The sequence below is a fragment of the Tursiops truncatus genome, chromosome 9, assembly GCF_011762595.2.
Source record: "Tursiops truncatus isolate mTurTru1 chromosome 9, mTurTru1.mat.Y, whole genome shotgun sequence".
Taxonomy (NCBI): Eukaryota; Metazoa; Chordata; class Mammalia; order Artiodactyla; family Delphinidae; genus Tursiops; species Tursiops truncatus.
The window spans coordinates 83764265-83785586 of NC_047042.1; the positions used below are offsets into that span (position 1 = coordinate 83764265).

General features: G+C 39.2%; 1 long non-coding RNA gene and 1 pseudogene across 1 annotated transcript in view; one reads left to right on the forward strand and one right to left on the reverse strand.

Moving 5' to 3' along the window:
• Positions 1–21322, reverse strand: part of LOC141279573 (uncharacterized) — a 63081-nt gene that overhangs the window by 15240 nt on the left and 26519 nt on the right. The window contains exon 2 of the long non-coding RNA XR_012334074.1: positions 18160–18234. This is a non-coding gene — a long non-coding RNA (uncharacterized lncRNA). The remainder of the gene's footprint in view (positions 1–18159; positions 18235–21322) is intronic.
• Positions 20466–20965, forward strand: LOC101316086 (small ribosomal subunit protein uS12-like; annotated as a pseudogene).

Here is a 21322-nt window from a genome sequence, read left to right on the forward strand (position 1 = left end):
CTTAATATGATATGATACCCAAACCATGATCCATTACAGAACAAATTGATCAAATAGACTTCATCAAAATTTAAGACTGTTGCTCTTCAAAAGATAACATTAAGTAAATTAAAAGTCAAACCACAAACTGGTAAAAATATTTGCAAATCACATATCTGATAAAGGACTTATATCCAGAATATATAAAGAGCTCCTTTAACTCCATAAGACAAACATACAATTAAATAATAGGCAATAGATTTGAATACCCATTTCACCAAAAAAAAATATGAATAGCTAATAAGCAAATGAAGAGATGCCCAACACCTTAGGGAAATGCAATTTAAGACTACAATGAGACACTATTACATGCCTATTGGAACGCTATAATTAAAAATAAAACAATACCAAGTGTTGGTGAGGATGTGGATAAACAGTAACCTCATACGTTGCTAGTGGGAATGTAAAATGGTCCAGCCACTTGGGAAAACGTTTTGGCAGTTTCTTAAAAAGTTAGGTGTAGGACTTCCCTGGTGGCGCAGTGGTTAAGAATCCTCCTGCCAGTGCAGGAGACACAGGTTTGAGCCCTGGTCCAGGAAGATCCCACAGGCCGCAGAGCAACTAAGCCTGTGTGCTGCAACTACTGAGCCTGCGCTCTAGATCCCGCGAGCCACAACTACTGAAGCCTGCGCACCTAGAGCCTGTGCTCCGCAACAAGAGAAGTCACTGCAATGAGAAGTCTGCACACTGCAATGAAGACCCAATGCAGCCAAAAATAAATAAATAAATAAATAAATAAATAAATAAAATTTATTAAAAAAAGAAAAAGTTAGGTGTAAACTTACGATACAATGAAGCAATTGTACTCCTACATATCTGTCTACCATAAATGTAAATATATGTCTACTCAAAGATTTTAAGTGAATGTTCATAGCAGTATAATTTACAATAGACAAAAACTGGAAACAATCCAAATGTTAATCAACTGGTGAATGGATAAATAAGTGTACATATTCGTATATTACTCAGCAATAAAAGGGAATGAACTATTGATAAATGCTACAACATGGGTAATCTCAAAAATATTATGCTAAGTGAAAAAATAGACATAAAATATCACATAATTATTATTCCATCTATATAAAATGTCCAGAAAGGGCAAATCTGTAGAGACTGAAAGTGAGGATTTACTTCAAATAGGCATAAGGGAATTTGGGGGCTGATGGAAATATTATAAATTAGGTGATAGTTAAATTGATATATCAATAAATTTACTAAAAAAAAAAGTTGAATTGTATACTTACGAAAACAAACAAACACTCAAGCTCCTGCGTATTCCAATTCTTGCCCCTGGACCCGCCCCTATACTATCCTTCTCCAAATAGCTGGACCGATAATAATTCCCTTCACTTCAAGATGGGTAACAACTACCAAAAAACCAACCAAACAAACAAGAACAATAAAACAAAACAAAACAAACCCCCACAATGGAACCTATGTAAAAATGCACGAGAAAAAAAGAAAAGAGCCATGATAAATAAAAGACAGGAAAAAATACACACACTAGAAAAATTACCTCATGATCCAGTAAAACTTGCGATCAAAGAATTGTTTATGAAATCAAATAATTTAATGAGGAAATGATCTCCATGAAAAGTAAGTTCAAATAAGATATATAGAGGCTCAAGAAAGAAATGATAGGACAGTACAGGAAAATAAAAATAAGTTAGCAGAGATCTAGAAAGCGAAAGAGGAGAAAAATTAAAATCATGAAAATTAAAATCACTGTTAAATCAGCAATGAGTAGAATATATACTGCTGAATATACACACCTGGGGTCATGGGATAAAATCTTTAAAAAATTGAATACTATTAAGTGGAAATGAACAAAGAATGCAAATAGATTGGATAGAAGATGATAGCTTTGAAAAGAGAGAGCTGAGTTAACATACTCAAAATTAGTGACCATAGAAAAAAGAAAAGAACATAAGAACAAGAAAAAAAACATTCAAAGATGAAATTAAGGACTAGGTCTTAAAATAGACGTTAATCTACAGATTGAGGGTACACACTATATCTTAAGAAAATACTACATATGCTAATACACACAAGACATATTCTGGTTAGCATATTCTGTGTAATATAAAGTTAAACATGCGTAATGAACCTCCTGGGCATCAGGCAAAAAAAATAAGACACTTTTAAAGGAGAATCAGTTTGGCCTCATACTTCTACCTGGCAATATTCAGTATTCTTAGTGAAAAAAAGTGGTGAATATTTTTACCAAATTTTTATCCAAGTTCGAAGGCAGATATTTTCAAATACAGTTTCCTCGTGTATTTCTCGAACAAAGTATTAGAAGTTGAACTTCTGTGAATCAAATGTTGAGTGGAAAAGTTCTGGGGCAAAAAACAACTGATGGCATTGAATCCACTGGATGCAAAACTAAGATTTAACAAATGAGAGAAATTGCAGGTAAGTGTTTACTCTTAAGGTAGAAAAATGATTTATCTAAAGTCAGGAGATGGAAGAGGAGAAACTGTGGAAGACAGTGTAAATATGTCAATTTGCTCATGGTCTATGATGAGTTAGTAGATGCCTTTCAGAGTTGATAAATTAATATGAGAACTATTAGTATATTATTTAACAGTATAACAGTAATATTGAGTAGTCAGATTTGAGTGTGAAGGGGAGGATGGTGCAGTGAAATGTAGAATTAAACCTATTTCCTCATTTTTCAAGTGAGAATCCAATATAAATCTGATTGTAAAGTAAAAGAAGATTTAGTATATTGTATCAATATTTAAAACCTGGGGGATTAATTTTGCTATTATAAGAAAACAATACATTGGGTCAGAAAGCAAAACCATTTATAAAGGATACAACTAAAACAAAGTGACGCGGAAAGTTCAAAAATAAGAGGATAGGAACAACTAAGCCCTACTGTATAGCACAGAGAACTATATTCAATATCCTATGATAAACCATAATGGAAAAAAATATATAAAAAAAGAATGTATATATGTATAACTGAATCACTGCTGTACAGCAGAAATTAACATTGTAAATCAACTATACTTCAATTAGAAAAATAAGAGGATAGGAAGAGTCATACAAGGCAAATTAAATAAAGAGAAAGCAGAGATTTTTTTTTTTTTTTGCGGTACGCAGGCTTCTCACTGTTGTGGCCTCTCCCGTTGCGGAGCACACGCTCCGGACGCGCAGGCTCAGCGACCATGGCTCACGGCCTAGCAGCTCCACGGCATGTGGGATCTTCCCGGACCAGGGCACGAACCCGTGTCCCCTGCATCGGCAGGCGGACTCGCAACCACTGCGCCACCAGGGAAGCCCCAGAGATTTTTTTTTAAACATCTTTATTGGAGTGTAATTGCTTTACAGTGTTGTGTTAGTTTCTGCTATATAACAAAGTGAATCAGCTATATGTATACATATATTCCCATATCCCCTCCCTCTTGCGTCTCCCTCCCACCCTCCCACACTCCCTGTCCCACCCCTCTAGGTGGTCACAAAGCACCGAGCTGATCTCCCTGTGCTATGCAGCTCCTTCCAACTAGCTATCTGTTTTACCTTTGGTAGTGTATATATGTCAATGCTACTCTCCCACTTCGTCCCAGCTTACCCTTCCCCGTCCCTGTGTCCTCAAGTCCATTCTCTACATCTGCGTCTTTATTCCTGTCCTGCCCCTAGGTTCATCAGAACCATTTTTTTTAAAAATAGATTCCATATATATGTGTTAGCACACAGTATTTGTTTTTCTCTTTCTGATTTACTTTACTCTGTATGACAGACTCTAGGTCCATCCACCTCACTACAAATAGCTGAATTTCGTTTCTTTTTATGGCTGACAAATATTCCACTGTATATATGTGCCACAGCTTCTTTAGCCATTCATCTGTGAAAGTGGAGATCTTAATATCAGACAATGGCAAATTAAAGACAAATTAAAGTTCACCAAATGAGATAAACATGCCATTCCACATTCATGACATAACAGTCATGCACATTTGCACACCAAATAAAACAAAGAAAATCTGGAGGAACACACAAATTATTTTTGCTACTCATGATAGATCAATAGATTTTAAAACTGTAGTGGGAGCTGTGGATGCCTCCCAGGAATTCTTTTACCTCTCCCCCATTGAATAGAAGCATGAGGTGCACTTGGAGTGGGGGTAATGGTGATAGAGGGAATTAACCCCGTCTAGAATTCAGGGTTAGCACCTCATTGTTTTAACCTAATCAGGACCATCTTGTCAGGCCTGCCAGTGATGGTTTCAGCAAACCAGGCCTATGCCGTCACTGTGCAGTATGACCCTTGCCTGTGATTACTTAGGAATGGACATGGGCAAATAACCCAATTTAGGCCAAAGAGTTGGAAAATTCGCTGGGCTTCTAGGCAAAATTTCCGCATTCTACAAAAAAAAGAAACATAGTCATCTGTCTTCAGAATGCTGTTGTGTAGGAATGTGAGTTCTGGCGCTACTCAGCCATCTTTACAAAGCACTGACAAACAAGAGGGTTTAGCTCAAGAGAATCATGGGAAATGATCTGGTGCTGTAGCCTCTGGGTAAGTCAACTTGAGGCTCACCCTACCTCTGGCTTTCAGTCAAGTACATCTCAGATAATTAATAAGATAAATAAGATAATTAAGTATATCTAATTGGGATACAAAAAACTCCACACCTGAAAACCACACATCTGGTTTTCAAGTGCCCAGGAAAATTTTCTAAAATTGACCATGTAGGGCTTCTCTGGTGGTGCAGTGGTTGAGAGTCCGCCTGCCGATGCAGGGGACACGGGTTCGTGCCCCGGTCCGGGAAGATCCCACATGCCGCGGAGCGGCTGGGCCCGTGAGCCATGGCTGCTGAACCTGCGCGCCCGGAGCCTGTGCTCCGCAACAGGAGAGGCCACAACAGTGAGAGGCCCACATACCGCAAAAAAAAAAAAAAAAAAATTGACCATGTACTAGCCACAAAGAAAATATCAACCCAATGTAAAAAGCAATATCACAGATTCCAGTCATAGTACAATAAAGCTAGAAATGAGTATCACAATCTAGAAAATCCACAGTCATAAATACTAAAATAGATGAACAAAGAATAAAAATAAAGTTCATAGCAGCACTATTTAGCCAAAAGGTAGAAATAGCCCATATGTCTATCCACTCATGAATGTATAAACAAAATGTGGTTATCTATACAATGGATGGAAAGTAGGTTGGGGTGCCAGTGGCTGGGGGAGACCAGCAAGTGGGAAGAGACTGTTAATGGGTACAGGGCTTCTTTGGGGGATATTCTGGAATTAGTGGTGATGGTTGCACAACTTGGTGAATATACTAAAAATCACCAAATCATACTTTAAAAGGATGGCTTTTATATGTGTAAATTATATCTCAATATAAAAAGTGACATACTTCACAGAATATATTGGTCACAGAGACCAACCATGATACAGTGTGAGAAGGGACACAAGCATGTGAATACCAGGAGGCAGGGAGCATTTGGGACTCTATTAGAGGCTGGCTACCACATACATCTTCAAAAATGTGTGTCCTATTACACCTGACATCTTCTCCTATGTCAAATACCTTCAACTGGATTCAGCTGCTAATGTACCAAAACTGACATCTGTGTACTATGTCCTTTCATTGGCTAGTCCCAGATATACTTCACAGCTCATTTTCTATCCTAAATGATGTCCTACTTGAACAAAGGTGATATGATTTGGAAATCATTTTCTAACATAACATTATTTCTTACTGATCTGTCTGCTCTCAAGTATAACAGTTTCCACTTTTAAGAATCGCCACTGTATTAACTGTAGATACATTATCTCCAGTCCTAATAGAAATCCTGTGAGGACTTCCCTGGTGGGGCAGTGGTTAAGAATCTGCCTGCCAATGCAGGGGACACAGGTTCGAGCCCTGGTCCGGGAAGATCCCACACGCCACGGAGCAACTAAGCCCGTGCGCCACAACTACTGAGCCTGCACTCTAGAGCCCACGAGCCACAACTATTGAAGCCCATGTGCCACAACTACTGAAGCCCATGCACCTAGAGCCTGTGCTCCACAACAAGAGAAGCCACTGCAATGAGAAGCCCACGCACCGCAACAAAGAGTAGCCCCCCGCTCACTGCAACTAGAGAAAGCCTGCGCGCAGCAACAAAGACCCAACGCAACCAAAATTAAATACATAAATAAATAAGTTTATTTAAAAAAAAAAGAAATCCTGTGAAGTAGAATTGCATATTATTGATGAGGAAACAGAGGCTTGGAAAGGTTACATAATTCGCCCAAGATTTCATGGCTAGTAAGTGGCAGAGCAAGGATTCCAAACCATGTAATAACAACCACCACAATAGTTAACATATATTGAGTATTTACTATGACAGGCATTATTCCACCTGCTTTCCATGGATTATCTCATTTAATCATCACAACAACCTGATGAGGTAGGTACTATTATTAATATTTTACAGATGAGAAACTGAAGCTCAGTTACAAAGGTAGTGAGTGACAGAACAGAGACTAGAATCTGGGTACGTTTGACACTGGGTGCACTTTCCATTTTACCACACTGCCTCTCAGGGTAAAGCAGAGATGAGTAGATCAAGGGAGGGTTTCAGATTTTTATTTATGTACTATTCATTAATTTCTGTACATACCCATTATATCTTTGGTCCATAAATAATTTCAAGTGGCCAGTCGGTCTAAACTCTCTTTCCATGGGTATATTACTAACTCATCTTTCTCATGTAGAAAATAACTGACTCAGTTTTCTATGCAAGTCTTTCACAGAAAGTCTGACTGAATTTTTCTAGATTCTATCCCTACATCTTTCTTTCTATACCTTTTGAAATTTCCCTCTAGTTATTTCCCCTTTTAGCTCTCACCATAATGGGAGATAATGAACAAAACCTTTGAGATCCAATTCCACCAAAATGGTTTCCTCACCAACCACCTTGTCTGGAGAAAGATCTCCAGTCCCAAAGGGGGCACTGTGGTTCTGGTTAGCACTTCCCTAACGAGTTCCCACTTGGCTTTCTTCCTTTTGCCTCCTCTGAATGATGATTGCAGTATAAATTTAGGATCAACTTTTGTAGGAACTAGACAACTCAAACACAAATCAAACACAAAAACCTGATTTTCTTGGAGGAAAAGGAAACAGCTGAGGTTTCTGCATAATTAGAATGAGAGGAGAGTGCCCTCAACAAGTGTCCATCTAACAAAGAATTAGAGACAGAAACAGATTTACATGAACACAGTTAATGAAAACTAAGCTTCAGGACCACCCACCCGCACAGCCCTCTCCAAGGTCCCAGGAAGAGGTCCAGCATTTGTGTTCAGTCATATGTTTCTGTAAAATTTGCAAAACGTGGTATTTATTTTAACCACAGTCAGTTAAGGTTGCTATTCCTTCCTCAGCTTTCTCTTGGTCACATGCCTCCCTAGATCCAGTCCTTCTGGGTGGCCTCAGCATGACTTGGACCTGGCTAAGGCCAAGTGGAGCTGGGGATGCACTCAGTTTGGGGTTAATAGAATATTTTTTATGGGATTTGCAGTTATTTCTGTAGAGTTAAGTTACTGCTAGGTGCCCTGGTGCTGGAATGGCTTCTAAGAGCACTGCTATCACCCAAAGAGCCAACTTACCCAATTATCATGACATGAAAGTGTGGGCCAGTGGTCCTATAGGAATAGGAATGTGTGCCCAGCACCAAAATTATGTCAGTCATGTTGGTGGGAATGTAAATTGATACAGCCACTGTGGAGAACCGTATGGACGTTCCTTAAAAAACTAAAAATAGAACTATCATATGACCCAGCAATCCCACTACTGGGCATATACCCTGAGAAAACCATAATTCAAAAGGATACATGTACCCAATGTTCATTGCAGCACTATTTACAATAGCCAGGATATGGAAACAACCTAAATGTTCAACGACAGATGAGTGGATAAAGAAGATGTGGTACATATGTATGATGGAATATCACTCAGCCATAAGAAGGAACGAAATTGGGTCATTTGTAGAGATGTGGATGGACCTAGAGTCGGTCATACAGAGTGAAGTAAGCCAGAAAGAGAAAAACAAATATCGTATATTAACGCATATATGTGGAACCTAGAAAAATAGTATAGATGAACCTATTTGCAGGGCAGGAATAGAGACGTTGACGTAGAGAATGGACATGTGGACACAGGGGTGGAAGGGGAGGGTGGGACGAATTGGGAGATCAGGATTGACATATATACACTGCCATGTGTAAAATAGATAGCTAGTGTGAACCTGCTATAAAGCACAGGAAGCTCAGCTCGGTGCTCTGTGACGACCTAGATGGCTGGGATGGTGGGGTGGGTGGGAGGGAGGTCCAAGAGGGAGGGGATATAGGTGTACATATAGCTGATTCACTTCATTGTACAGCAGAAACTAACACAACATTGTAAAGCAATTATACTACAATAAAAAAGCAAAACAAAACAAAAAACCCCCAAATTATGTCAGTCGTGGTGGAAGAACAAGATTTGGAATGTATGGACACAGAAGCTAGTCCACAGAGAATTTTTACAATCATTAGACATGTAAAATTATAAGCACAGGATTTGGTTCTTATAGATGCCTGGTCAAAATAGAAGTACTCTTATCAGGAATATATTTGATAATGTAGAATATCCAATTATAAGTACACCAAACATTTTTAGGCAAATCACACAAAAGAATATTGCCAGGGCATGAGCCTACAACCACAAACAGTAACTTCTATGGATGAAGTTGCACCTTTTATGAATCCCTACAAACAATCATAAAAGATACATTTATATGCAGTAAGTATATGCACTATATATAATAAAATATATATATAAGACCATACTAGAGGAAAGAAATATCTTTCTACAGGAAATATTATAAAGTCACTCTCATATACACAGGTGATCAAAGAGTATGCAGCCAAAATATGTACAAAACATATCATAGAGGTTTGTCAGGCAATAAGTCAATAAAAACATTGAATTCAATTTATGATGTTTGTGGTATTTGTCATATGTTTACAATTTTTAAATTTGCTATGACTGTTTTATCACTTTAAATGAACATTCTCATTCCTGCCTGATTTTATATTTGTACATTTGTGTTCTCTTGCTCACAACAGATCTCCAAAATTACATACATTTCAGGCCCCACAAGACCCACATTGGCCCCTGGTTAGAGGCGTTCTCTCTGAAACTAGAGCAGAAGGATGGCAGAAAAAAAATAAATTTGAATTTTTGGCTTATTTAATAATCAGAGATTTTATTTCTGAATTTCAGTTTTAGTTCTATGAATTTCCTTTTTTACTCAGTTTTATTGAGATACAGTTTACATATACTATATATACAGATATCTTAATTATACATACACTTGACAAATGTATGTATGAGATAATAGAAAATATATATATTGGTCTCTGTCCCCGGTTCCTGACACAGAGCTCTAAAACCCTTGTGTATTCCCAAGTGATGAGCACTAGGAACATCTTTTGTTCTATTGAAGTGACTATGGGTGGGCTCCTGGATGGCTTCTGGTAGGAGCTGGTTACCAGAAAGACCAAGACATGATTAGAAGCTTGGAATTTTAGCCCCAGTCAATAATTGATCATACCTATGTAAGGACGTCTCCATAAAAATTTCAATAGCACAGGGTTCAGAGAACTTCCAGGTTCAAACACATCCGCACTGGGAGGGTGACACACCCCACCTCCACAGGGCCCTAAGTTCTGTGAGCTACTCTAGCAAATTAATCACACTGAGGAGGGGGTCATGGGACCCTCCGATGTATAGCCACGTCGGACAGAAGTTGTGGGGAACCTGGGAACCTACTTCTTGCAATTGGCATTTGAAGTGGTGTGGGAGCAGTCTTAACCTGTGGGTTCTGACACTATCTCCAGGTAGATTGAGTCAGAACTGAGTTAAATTGTAGGACAGCCAGTGTCACGGAGAATTGCTTGGCGTAGGAAAAACTCCCACACATTTGGTGACCAGAAGTATCAGAAGTGGTGTTCTGTGTGAACGTGGTAGTAGTGTGAGAGTAGAGGAGACACACAGGAGAAACTCAAAAGGGAAAGACTGGGTTTCTCCCTACACAGGAGGAGACCTGTAGCTTTCTCTAACTCAGTAGGCACCCATGAAAATAACACCCAAATGAAGATATAAAACACTTTCATAACCCTCCCAAATTCCCTTGTGTCACTTTCCAGTAAATACTCCCCCACTAGAGGCAACTGGTATTCTGATTTTTATCACCATAGATGAGTTTGCTATTTTTGAACTTCATATAAATGAAATAATGAAGTACATATATATTCCTTTGTGTTTGACGGCTTCCTTAAGCATATGTTTCTGTTGCCTACATGCTGTTGCCTACATGCTGTTGCCTAGGAAAGTAATCTCTTCCTTTTTATTGCTGAGTAGTTTTCCATTGTGAGGCTGTATCACAATGTGTCCATTCTCCTGTTAAACATGTGGGTATTTTCAGCTTTGGGATATTATGAATAAAGCTGCTACATATATTTGTGTATAAGTTGTTTTGTGAAGATTGTCAATTCTCTTGGGAATGTACTTAGGAAAGGGATTGCTGGGTCCTATGATAGGAGAAAATGTTATATACATATATTCTATCCATTATTGAAAACGAGGTGTTTAAGTCTCCAGATATTATTGTTGAATTGTATATCTCTCCCTTCAATTTTTCTTTCTTTCTGTACTTCGTAATATGCCACCCGAATGCCTCTGCTGTTTCTAATGGAAAGTCAGGTGTTAATCTTATTGGGATCCTTTTGTAAATGATGAGTCACCTTTTTCTTGCTGCTTTCAAATTTTTCTCTTTATCTTTGACTTTCAGCATTTGTGTTTATTTTGCTAAGAGCTTGTTGAGCTTCTTGAGTTTTCAGCCATTATTTCTCCTCCCTTCTCTCTCTCCTCTCCTTCCCATTATGTGTATATTGATGTGCTTAATGGTGTCCTACGTTTCTTTGAGATTCTGTTCACTTTTCATTTTTCCCTCTGGTCTTCAGATTACATAATCTCTATAAATTTATTTTTTAAATTGTCGACTCTATCTTTTGCCTGCTCAAATGTAATATTGAACCCTCTAGTGAATTTTTCATTTCTGTTATACTTTTTGACTCCAGAATTTCCATTTGGTTCTTTTTTGTAGTTTCTATCTCTTTATTATATTGATATTTTCTATTTTATGATACACTGTCATCATTCCTTCCTTTACTTCTTTTTTTTAACACCTTTATTGGAGCATAATTGCTTTCTTCCTTTACTTCTGTAAGAACTGTTTCCGTTACCTCTTTAAGCATAGTTCTAAGGATTGCTGTGAAATCTTTACCTGTTAAATTCAACAGTTGGGCCCTTTCATAGGCAGTCTGTTGCCTGCTTCTTTCCTGTGTATGGTCTTTCCTGTCTCTCTGCATGTCTTATAATTATGTGTTGAAAGCTGTACATTTTGGAATATCTTGTAGCAACTCTGGCTACTGACTTCCTCCCATGCTGGGGCTTTTTGTCCGCTCATTTGTTTAATGACTGGCTGCAATATTTTAGTGAAGTCTATTATTCCCACAGTGTGAAGCCTCTGATGTTTTTTCTCAGTGGGTGCAGCCTTGGGCATGTGCATGGTCATCCTGGTCTGACCATGGCTTTTGCAGGACTCCCTTGGACTGTCTCTATTTCACCAGCTGTTAGGCTCACTCACTGTCAGCTGATTGGTCTATTGCTTTCAATGCCCTGGGGTATACATTACTCCTCAGTCTGACCTGATTACATCAGGCCAGTTTGCAGGGGTTGTTTCTGAGGCAGGTCTTTGAGGTTTGTTCTGACTTCAGAAGTGTTTTTTGTAGCTGTCTCTTTCCCTGATTTTTTTATGGTTAGGCTAGCTGGCCCACGATTTAGTATGTTGCTCTAATGAAGCTACCAGCCTCCTCTTAGTTGCTCACCAGCAAAATCTCCATTGTTTTTGAGAGTGTCCTTAGGCTTGAATGTTCTCGCACTATTTCAAATAAAGTCAGTTCTTTTGGGGAGAGCTTGGATGCTCTCTAATCCTGTAGACTGTCTTTCCCTCTTGGCAAAATCTCTGGAACTGGCTTCTTTTGGAGAGACACCCTGCTTTAGGTGCAGGGAGCTGGGTAGGTGGCTTGCCTCTCGGCATGGAGAGTCTGCCCTGTGAGCAAGCTGGAGCAAGGGCACTTGGGACTCTGATATTCTTCACTGGCTGTGCTTGTGGTAGAGCCTCTATACTATGAGCCTGGGCTGGGTGGAGGAAGGGTGCCCTGACCTCTCAGCCATACTCCCCAGGAACTTAGCCTCTGCAACTCTGTAACTCTCACTTTTATCCACCAGCTCTCATCCACCATGGTTGATGAAAGGCACTGGGGCATTAATTCTCTTCTCCATTCTTCTAGGCTAGCTCATGTGCTGAGCAGGTATATTAGTCAACTCAATAACAAAATATCATAGACTAGGTGGCTTAAACAATAGAAAAGTATTTTCTCAAGTTCTAGAGGCTGGAAGTCTGAGAATAGAGTGCCAGCATGGTCAGGTTCTGGTGGAGACTGTCTTGCTGACTTGCGGGGAGCCAACTTCTCACTGCGTCATCTCACAGTAGAGAGAGAGAGAGATAGAAAGGGAGGGAGGGCACAAGCTCTCCGGTTTCTCTCTTATAAAGTCGCTAATCCCATCATGCAGACCCCACCTTCATGACCTCATCCAAACCTAATTACCTCCGGAGGCCCCACCTCCAAATACCATGAAACTGAGGGTTAGGGCTTCAGCCTATGGATTTGGTGGAATATACAAGCATTCAGTCCATATCAGCAGATTTCAGTGCCTTTCAGAAGGCTCTGAGGCAGAAAAGCAGAAACGCCTGGCATGCCCTTGAGGTGGGACCCTGTTAACATGATATATGTATTCTATATATTGATTATGCTGGTTAGATTTTCTATAATCTTATTTTTTGTCCATTTGACCTGCGTCCTGTGTTGGACCAAAAGTGCTATCTCCTAGTTTTGCTGCGGTTTTATGTATGTATATCCTTAACTTTCTGATTTATACAGATAGTTTCTGTGCTATTTGTGTTACATATATTCACAACTGATGTATTATCATTGTGAATTAAGCTCTTGGCATTATCAAGTATTCTGCTGTCTCATTTAATGCTTTTTGTCCAGATTCAACATCTTCTGATATCATGATCACAGTCTCTGCTTTCTTATTGTCTTATTTGCCTGCTATACCTTTACACATCTCCCTCGTTCTAGCCATTTTGAATCACTTTGATTTAGTTGTATCTCCTGAGCACAGAGTAGGGTTGTGCTTTGTGAATCAATCTGAAAATCTTTTTAATAGGTAAGTTTCCATTTACACGCATTGAAATGAGTGACAGATTTGATTTAATATCTATTTTAATGTTATATTTACTGTGCATTTTGTTTTATTTAATATGTTCCTTTCTCTGTGTAGTATGTTTCCTTTTCTCTTTAAAATTTTTTTGATGCTCAGAAAAATTTGAAAATTTGTTCTTGCAGTTACCTTCCAATGTTCACGTGTCACTCTGCCTGAGTGTGTTTGTGTCCAAGTTTCGCCCTTTTGTAAGGATACCAGTCCTATCAAATTGGGGCCCACCCTTCTCCAGTATGACTTCATTTTAACTAAATGTACCTGCAATGACCCTATTTCCAAGTAAGGTCGCATTCCGAAACACTGTGGATTAGGACTTCAACATTTTCATTTTGGGGAAACACAACTGAATATTAACAACTCCCATCTTAATATCTGCTGTGGTGCCTCAAACTCTGTCCTTTGATTCTTCAAGCTATTAAGATTGTGAGATTCCATCTAAGTTTTGTTTGTTTTTTGGCCACATGGCATGGCATGTGGGATCTTAGTTCCCTGACCAGGGACTGAGCCCGCGGCTCCTGCAGTGGAAGCGTGGAGTCTCAACCGCTGACTCTTAACTGCTGGACCTCCATCTAAGTTTTAGTAGCTCCCTTGGAGGAGGACTATGGGCTTCCCTTAGTCTAAAAGCCATCAAAAGAGAAAACTTACCCAGTCTGGTCTCTTTTCCCAAGTGTCAACCCCCCCTCTTGTTTCTTCTTCCTTTTGGTTGTTCTCTAGTGCCTTCAAGTGGTTGTTTTTATATTTTGATAGGAATTTCATAGCTCTTATTTGTAGGAGGATTGGCCCAAACAAACTCTTCCACCATTATTGCAAGACTCTCATTTTATGTTATCTTGGGTTTTGTTTTGTTTTGTTTTGTTTTTTGGGGGGGAGGGATTGAGTTTTTGAATTTGCAACTAGGTGTTTTTCATATCCGCAAATGTTTAATTCAGTTTGGTTATTGTGCATGTTTCCTTCTGCTTCATTTTGGGGAGGGATTTTTTATTGGCTGAAATGTTATGATTTTTATTCTATGTTACCTTTATATGTTGGCTTTGTTTCTATGTTATCTTCCATTTGCCATTCATTTGGAAATGTTCTGTTTTTTCTTGGACTAGCAATAACAGGCAAGGATAAGGATTTGACAGCTTACTGTATTTCACAGTTCACATGTGCCCTCTTCTGTTTATTTAGTAAATTGTAGTTCCTTTAATAATTACACTTTTTGGAGGGTAGGTTGGTGTCTTTCATTTTGTTCTACCAGTTATTACTAGTTATTTTAAAAATTATGCTTAACTTCCTGAGCTTCTAACAAGGTTTTTATTTCTTGGTGTCTAGGATAGTTGCAAGGTGTGTTCACCTAGAGAAAATTCAGTGAGCTGTATACTTATGATATGTACATATTTATATATGCATATTACACTTCAATAAAAAGCTAAAATATACTTAAGTCTATAATTCTCTAAAGACTAATGTCAATAATGAAATGGTAGTATGTTTGAGAAAATTATCTTCTATCTTCCACTTTTGTTATAACCTACCTACTATTTTTGTCCAGTTGTTTTGTCTGTATATGCCTAAAAGGTATATTTTATGAATACACTTAATGACATCTTAAAGTTACTTGTTTTTAGATCATTTGATGCTCACTGCCAGTTTTTTTCAAACTATGTCTTTAGCATTCATGAATTCTCTGTCTTGATTCATCTTGCAGCTGAAGTACAAAATCAAATAGTTTTTAGTGGAAAATAGCACTCCTTCATAGTTTCACCATTAAAACTAGCACAGTCTTGCATATTTAAGATTGTCTTTCTGTTGCTTCAAAGAAAAAGAAAATTTGGCACATCATAAACATTTCCCCTTGGGCTTCCCTGGTGGCGCAGTGGTTAAGAATCCACCTGCCAATGCGGGGGACAGGGGTTCGAGCCCTGGTCTGGGAAGATCCCACATGCCGCGGAGCAACTAAGCCCGTGAGCCACAACTACTGAGCCCGCGTGCCACAACTACTGAAACTCGTGTGCCTAGAGCCCGTGCTCCACAACTACAGAGCCCGCATGCCACAACTACTGAAACCCACAGGCCTAGAGCCCGTGCTCCACAACATGAGAAGCCACGGCAATGAGAAGCCTGTGCACCACAACAAAGAGTAGCCCCTGCTCACCGCAACTAGAGAAAGCCCGCGCAGAGCAACGAAAACCCAAAACGCAGCCAAAAATAAATAAATAAATAACATTTCCCCTCAAAACTTGTTAGACAATGTTTTATTTTCTGACATCACATATTGGTCATAATACGAAGTCAGCCCAATTTTTAAATTAAATGAAAGATTCTTTAAATTCTACAGTGCTTTACAATTTTGAGAAGTTTCACACACGATTTCATATAATCCCAGAATAACCCCTTCCCCCCTCACTCCTAAAGTGCCCCTCCCCCTTTCCCCTCTCACCACTGGTAGCCCCTGGTTTGTTCTCTATATCTGTGAGTCAAAGCCAGCACATCTTCTGAAATTCCATTGTCTAATTTTTTGTTGCTGGTATATAGAAAGACAATTGATTTTTTAATATCCATCTTGTATCTAGTGACCTTGTTAATGCATTTATTAATTATGATAACTGATTCTTTTCTGTATATATGATTGTGTCATCTCTGAATTAAACATTCTATCTGCTGTTTTCTACTAGGATTCTTTTCCCCTGCTTTACTGTGAAATAGCAAATGCCCTCAAGGGAAAAGCCAGGGGAAATATGAAGTCCACCTCACTATGTTTCCTTTGTTTCACATATTGTAGCCCCTCAAGTCCTGCCTGAGTTACATATTCTCTAAATATTTTAAACAGTTTTTAAATGTACATTGTACATCTTTTATAGTTGTTTTCAGCAGGAGAATTCATCTGATATTAGCTATTCCATCATGGCTGGACCAGAAGTACAACCTGCCTTTTTGCTTTGTTTGTAATTTTATTTTCTACTTACATGCTTATAGAATTCATTCTTTACCCTTAAATCTTAAGATTAACCAAGAAATATATAGGGGTTGATTGATTTTCATTAATTTATTGTTTCATGGGAATCTTTTTGATGTGCAGTGGGGTCCTTATTCAGTTCCATCAAATATTATTCCACTTATTTTGCTCATAACTCAATGAAAAGAGCCACAATCAAGGAGCACTCCCTCCCTCGTAGTTTCATCATTAAAACCAACATCTACCTGCCTTTCCATCCTTGGATGGAGGATCTCTCTTCTAGTGAAAGGACAGCCCCTCCATTTTGCCCTGGATCAGAACCCTCTCTTCCCTGGTGTATTAACCTCTTCGTCTCCTGCATCACTAGCTTCTTCCTCACTCCTGAATCACCATCAGCAAACAAACACACTCTAGTATCCCCTATCCTAAAAAAAGAAAATCTGCCTTCACCACATACCTCCTCCAAGCCCAGTTTGGCTCCCCTTCAGAGGGAAACTTACCAAAATTCCCTTCATTCTCTTTCTCCATTTTCTTCCACTTTCTCCTCGACCCTCTCCATCTGCCTCCCCCGTTCCCCACCACCACACAGAACTCCGTCGAAACTTCCCTTGTCAAAGCTGCCAGTTAGCTCCATTTGTCAAATACTATCATTTAATATCTCACTCAGCCTCTCAACAGCATTCAAAACACGCTTTCTTCTTTCGGCTTCTATGACTGCATACTAACCTGGTTTTTCTCCTGTCTTCACTCTTTTATTCTATGTATATTCTCTCTCTGAATGATCTCATCTAGTCCTTTGAATTAAATATCATTTGTATGCTACTGACTCCCAAATATATACATCTTTGGCTCTGGGCATTCCCTTGAGGGATGGGGTTGTCTCTCTAGTGGTTTATTTAACATGTGCACATAGCTGTCTAAAGCTAATACAGAGAACAATAAGCTCCATTCCCTCTCTTCATACCTGTTAATCCTTCATTTGCTCCCATTATGGTAAATGGCCCTACCATATATTCAGTTGTTCAACCCAAAACAGTGATCATCTACAATCCCCCTCTTTCCTTCAACCCCTATTCCCCACTTTTCTGTAAGTCCTTTCAGATACACCTGCAAAATGCATTCAAAAAATTCCACTTCTATTTTGCCTGTAATCAGTGAAGTTTAAGTCACCATCATCTCACCATTACCAGTTCTCTAACTGGGCTCTGTGTTTCCACACTTGCCCCCAACAATACATCCTCCATGCAGCAGCAAGAATGATCCCTTTAAAATGTGATCCGCATCACATCATTCTCCTAAACCCACCAGTGGCTGCTTTGTACTAAAGTCCAAACTCTGCGCCGTAGTCTACAATTTTTATATGATTTAGCCCTTACCCAACCACAAAGAGCCAGAGGATAATCCCATTGTGTACCCAGAAGGTGGCAGCTCTGATAGCTATCAACTCCTTATCATATCATGTTGTTTACACAATATTTTTCCAGTTATGAAATATGTCATAAAGAATGAACATTACATCAGGGGAGTGATGTCAGCATCATGGCAGCATAAAACATTCCTCTTTTTTGTCCCCTTTTTAAAACAACAGAATAGACATCCATCCACAAACCAAAGCACCTTTGTGGGAGCTGTGGGATCCAGGAGTCTCACCTACCTGTGCATCCAGTAATAGACAGACAGATTTCTGTATAGGCTGCAGAATCAGGGGAGCCAGTGAACCTGCCCAGAACCCCCTCTTGCTATGATTGGAAAAAAATATATACCGAAACTGGAGAGTACTGACCTGGTCAGATACTTATGCATGAGAGGGAATTCGCAGAAGTCCAGCCTTCCTGATTGGAGATTCCAGCACACCATTCTAGAAACAACAACAGCAAAACAAGTTTGGTCACAGAAGAGGGGGTGGTAAGAGGAACTTTCCCAGTGTCCCCTCCCCCAAGGAAACACTGCACCAGGCTGATGTATCCAGTGGCGGCACCCTCTCCCTCGTTAGGGGTAGGGGAGGATAGTTTGGGGTGAGTACCCAGCTACCTCAGTTGTGTGGGACAAACCTGTTTCTCTCCAATAGCACCCAGAGTACTGAGGTTGGTCTTTCATGACTGGAGATGGGGTAAGAGGCAGAGAAGTGATGCCTTTCCTGCTGATTGCACTCAGCAGGAAGTCCACCCACAAACCCCTGGGAGTACCACACCTGAGGATCTCCCTACTAGATCCATGGGCCAGTGCTAAACCCACATCTCGCCCTAGTCTGTGGCACCTCCATGTGCACGCTTCCTACTGCAGTAGTGAAAGCAAGCTCCTGTGGCTAGGAAGCACACTCAGAAACAGGCCACATAATGTGGACAAGGGAGAAACCATAAACTGAAGCTATAGCACCACCTTCTGGAAAACAAAAGAGAGGTTTCCAGGAGCCTGCCTGGTGACTTGTAAGCATCAGAGAAGACCTAAAAGCTTAAGAATCCTGCCACACGAGGGAGCAAGAGAAGTGGAGTAAGAGTACCAATACAAAGACAGATAAAACCCCAGGTAATAACGACACCATTGAACAGGATACTCCATCAGAAACCAACTAACAAAGGTTTGAGGTGGCATCTCCTTAATTTCAAATGTGAGAGCAGTAATGCAAAACTACAAGGAACATTTAAGATCAAGGAAACATACCATTACAAAAAGAAAATAATGATTCTCCAGCAACAAAGCTCAAAGGTACAGAATTTTGTGATCTAGCCAAAAAAGAATTCAGAATAGCTGTCTTGAAGAAACTCAACAAGCTGCAAGAAAACTCAAAGACAGTTTGATGAAATCTCAAAAAAAAAAAAAAAAGATCAAAATGAAAATTTCCCAAAAGAGATAGAAATGAACCAAACAGAGATTCTGGAGCTGAAGAACTCAATATATGAAATGAAAAATGCAGTCGAATCTGCAGTAGAGCAGAGCAAATGGAAGACAGAACAAGTGCGTTAGAGATTAGGAATTTGGAAATAACCCAATTAGAGGCAAATAAAGAAAACAAAACAAGTATCAAAAAGAGTGGAAAAAACCTACGTGGTCTATGGTATTCTATCAAAAGGACAAATATAATAACTGGGGTTCCAGAAACAGAGAGAGGGAGATGGGAGCAGAAAATTTATTTAAAGAAATAATAGCTGTGAATTTCCTAAACCTGAGGAGAGAATTGGGCACCCAAATACATGCTAATAGATCATCCTATTGGTCATGATGTATAACACTTTTAATGTGTATCTGCTCTAGGTTTTTGTTTTGCAGTTACCATGAGGCTTACACAAGACATCTAACAGATAACACGGTACATTTTAATTTGATAGCAGCTTGACTTCAGTCATCTACAAAAGTTTTACCCTTTTACTTCTCCCTTTTTATATTTTTGATATTTCTCAGGATATAGAAAGAATTCTAAAAGCAGCTAGGGAAAAAAGGATTGTAACCTACAAAGGAACACCCATTAGGCTATCAGTGGGTTTTTCAGCAGAAACCCTACAGGCCAAGAGTGTGGAATGGCATATTCAAAGGGTTGAAAGAAAAAACTTGCTAGCCATGAATGGTCTATCTAGCAAAGTTATCCTTCAGATATGAGGAAGAAATAAAGCCTTTTCTAGACAAAAGCTGAGAGAGTTCATCACCACTAGACCTGCCTTGCAAGAAATGCTGAAAGGAGTTCTTTGAGCTGAAATGAAAAGAAGCTAATCAGTGACAAAAAAATACAAAAGTATATAACACACTGGTAAAGATAAATATACAATCAGAGCTAGAAACTAAATCTGTAATAGGACAGTTTGTTAACCACTTAATTTTAGCATAAAGGTGAAAGGAAAAGAGTATTAAAAGTAATAATAGCTACCATAACGTGTTAATGAATATGCAATATAAAAATGCAACATCGAAAATATAAAAACTGAGAAGTAAAAGGGTGAAACTTTCATAGATGACTGAAGTCAAGCTGCTATCAAATTAAAATGCACTGTGTTACCTCTGAGATGTCTTGTGTAAGTCTCATGGTAACCACAAAGCAAAAACCTAGAGCAGAAACACATTAAAAGGGTTATACTCTTTCGTTCAGGCCCGTGGCACCGGCAGGATGGGCAAGTGTCGCGGTCTTCGTACTGCGAGGAAGCTCTGTAGCCACCGACGAGACCAGAAGTGGCATGATAAACAGTACAAGAAAGCCCATGTGGGCACAGCCCTGAAGGCCAGCCCTTTTGGAGGCGCTTCTCATGCCAAGGGAACTGTGTTTGAAAAAGTAGGGTTGAAGCCAAACAGCCAAATTCTGCCATCAGGAAGGGTGTCAGGATTCAGCTCATCAAGAATGGCAAAAAAAAATCACAGCCTTTGTACCCTATGATGGTTGTTTGAACTTTACTGAGCAAAATGATGAAGTTCTGGTTGCTGGATTTGGTTGCAAAGGTCATGCTGTTGGTGACATTCCTGGAGTCCGCTTTAAGGTTGTCGAAGTAGCCAATGTCTCTCTTTTGGCCTTATACAAAGGCAGGAAGGAAAGACCTAGATCATAAGTTTTGATGATGAAAACATGATAGTAATAAATTTCCATATGCCAAAAAAAAAAAAAAAAAGCGTTATACATCATGACCAAGAGGGATTTATCTCTGGGATGCAAGGATGGTTCAACGTATGCAAATGTGATATACCATATTAAAAGAACGAAAGATAAAAATCATATGATAATCTCAATAGATGCAGGAAAGACTTTTGACAAAATACATCCTTTCATCATTAGAACCCTCAACAAATTTGGTATAGAAAGACCATACCTCAGCATCGTAAAGGCAAATATGATCAACCCACAGCTTACACTGTACTCATCAGTGAAAAGTTGAAAGCTTTTCCTCTAAGATCAGGAATAAGACAAGGGTGCCCACTCTCACCACTCTTATTCAATATGGTACTGGAAGTCCTACTTAGGAGCAACT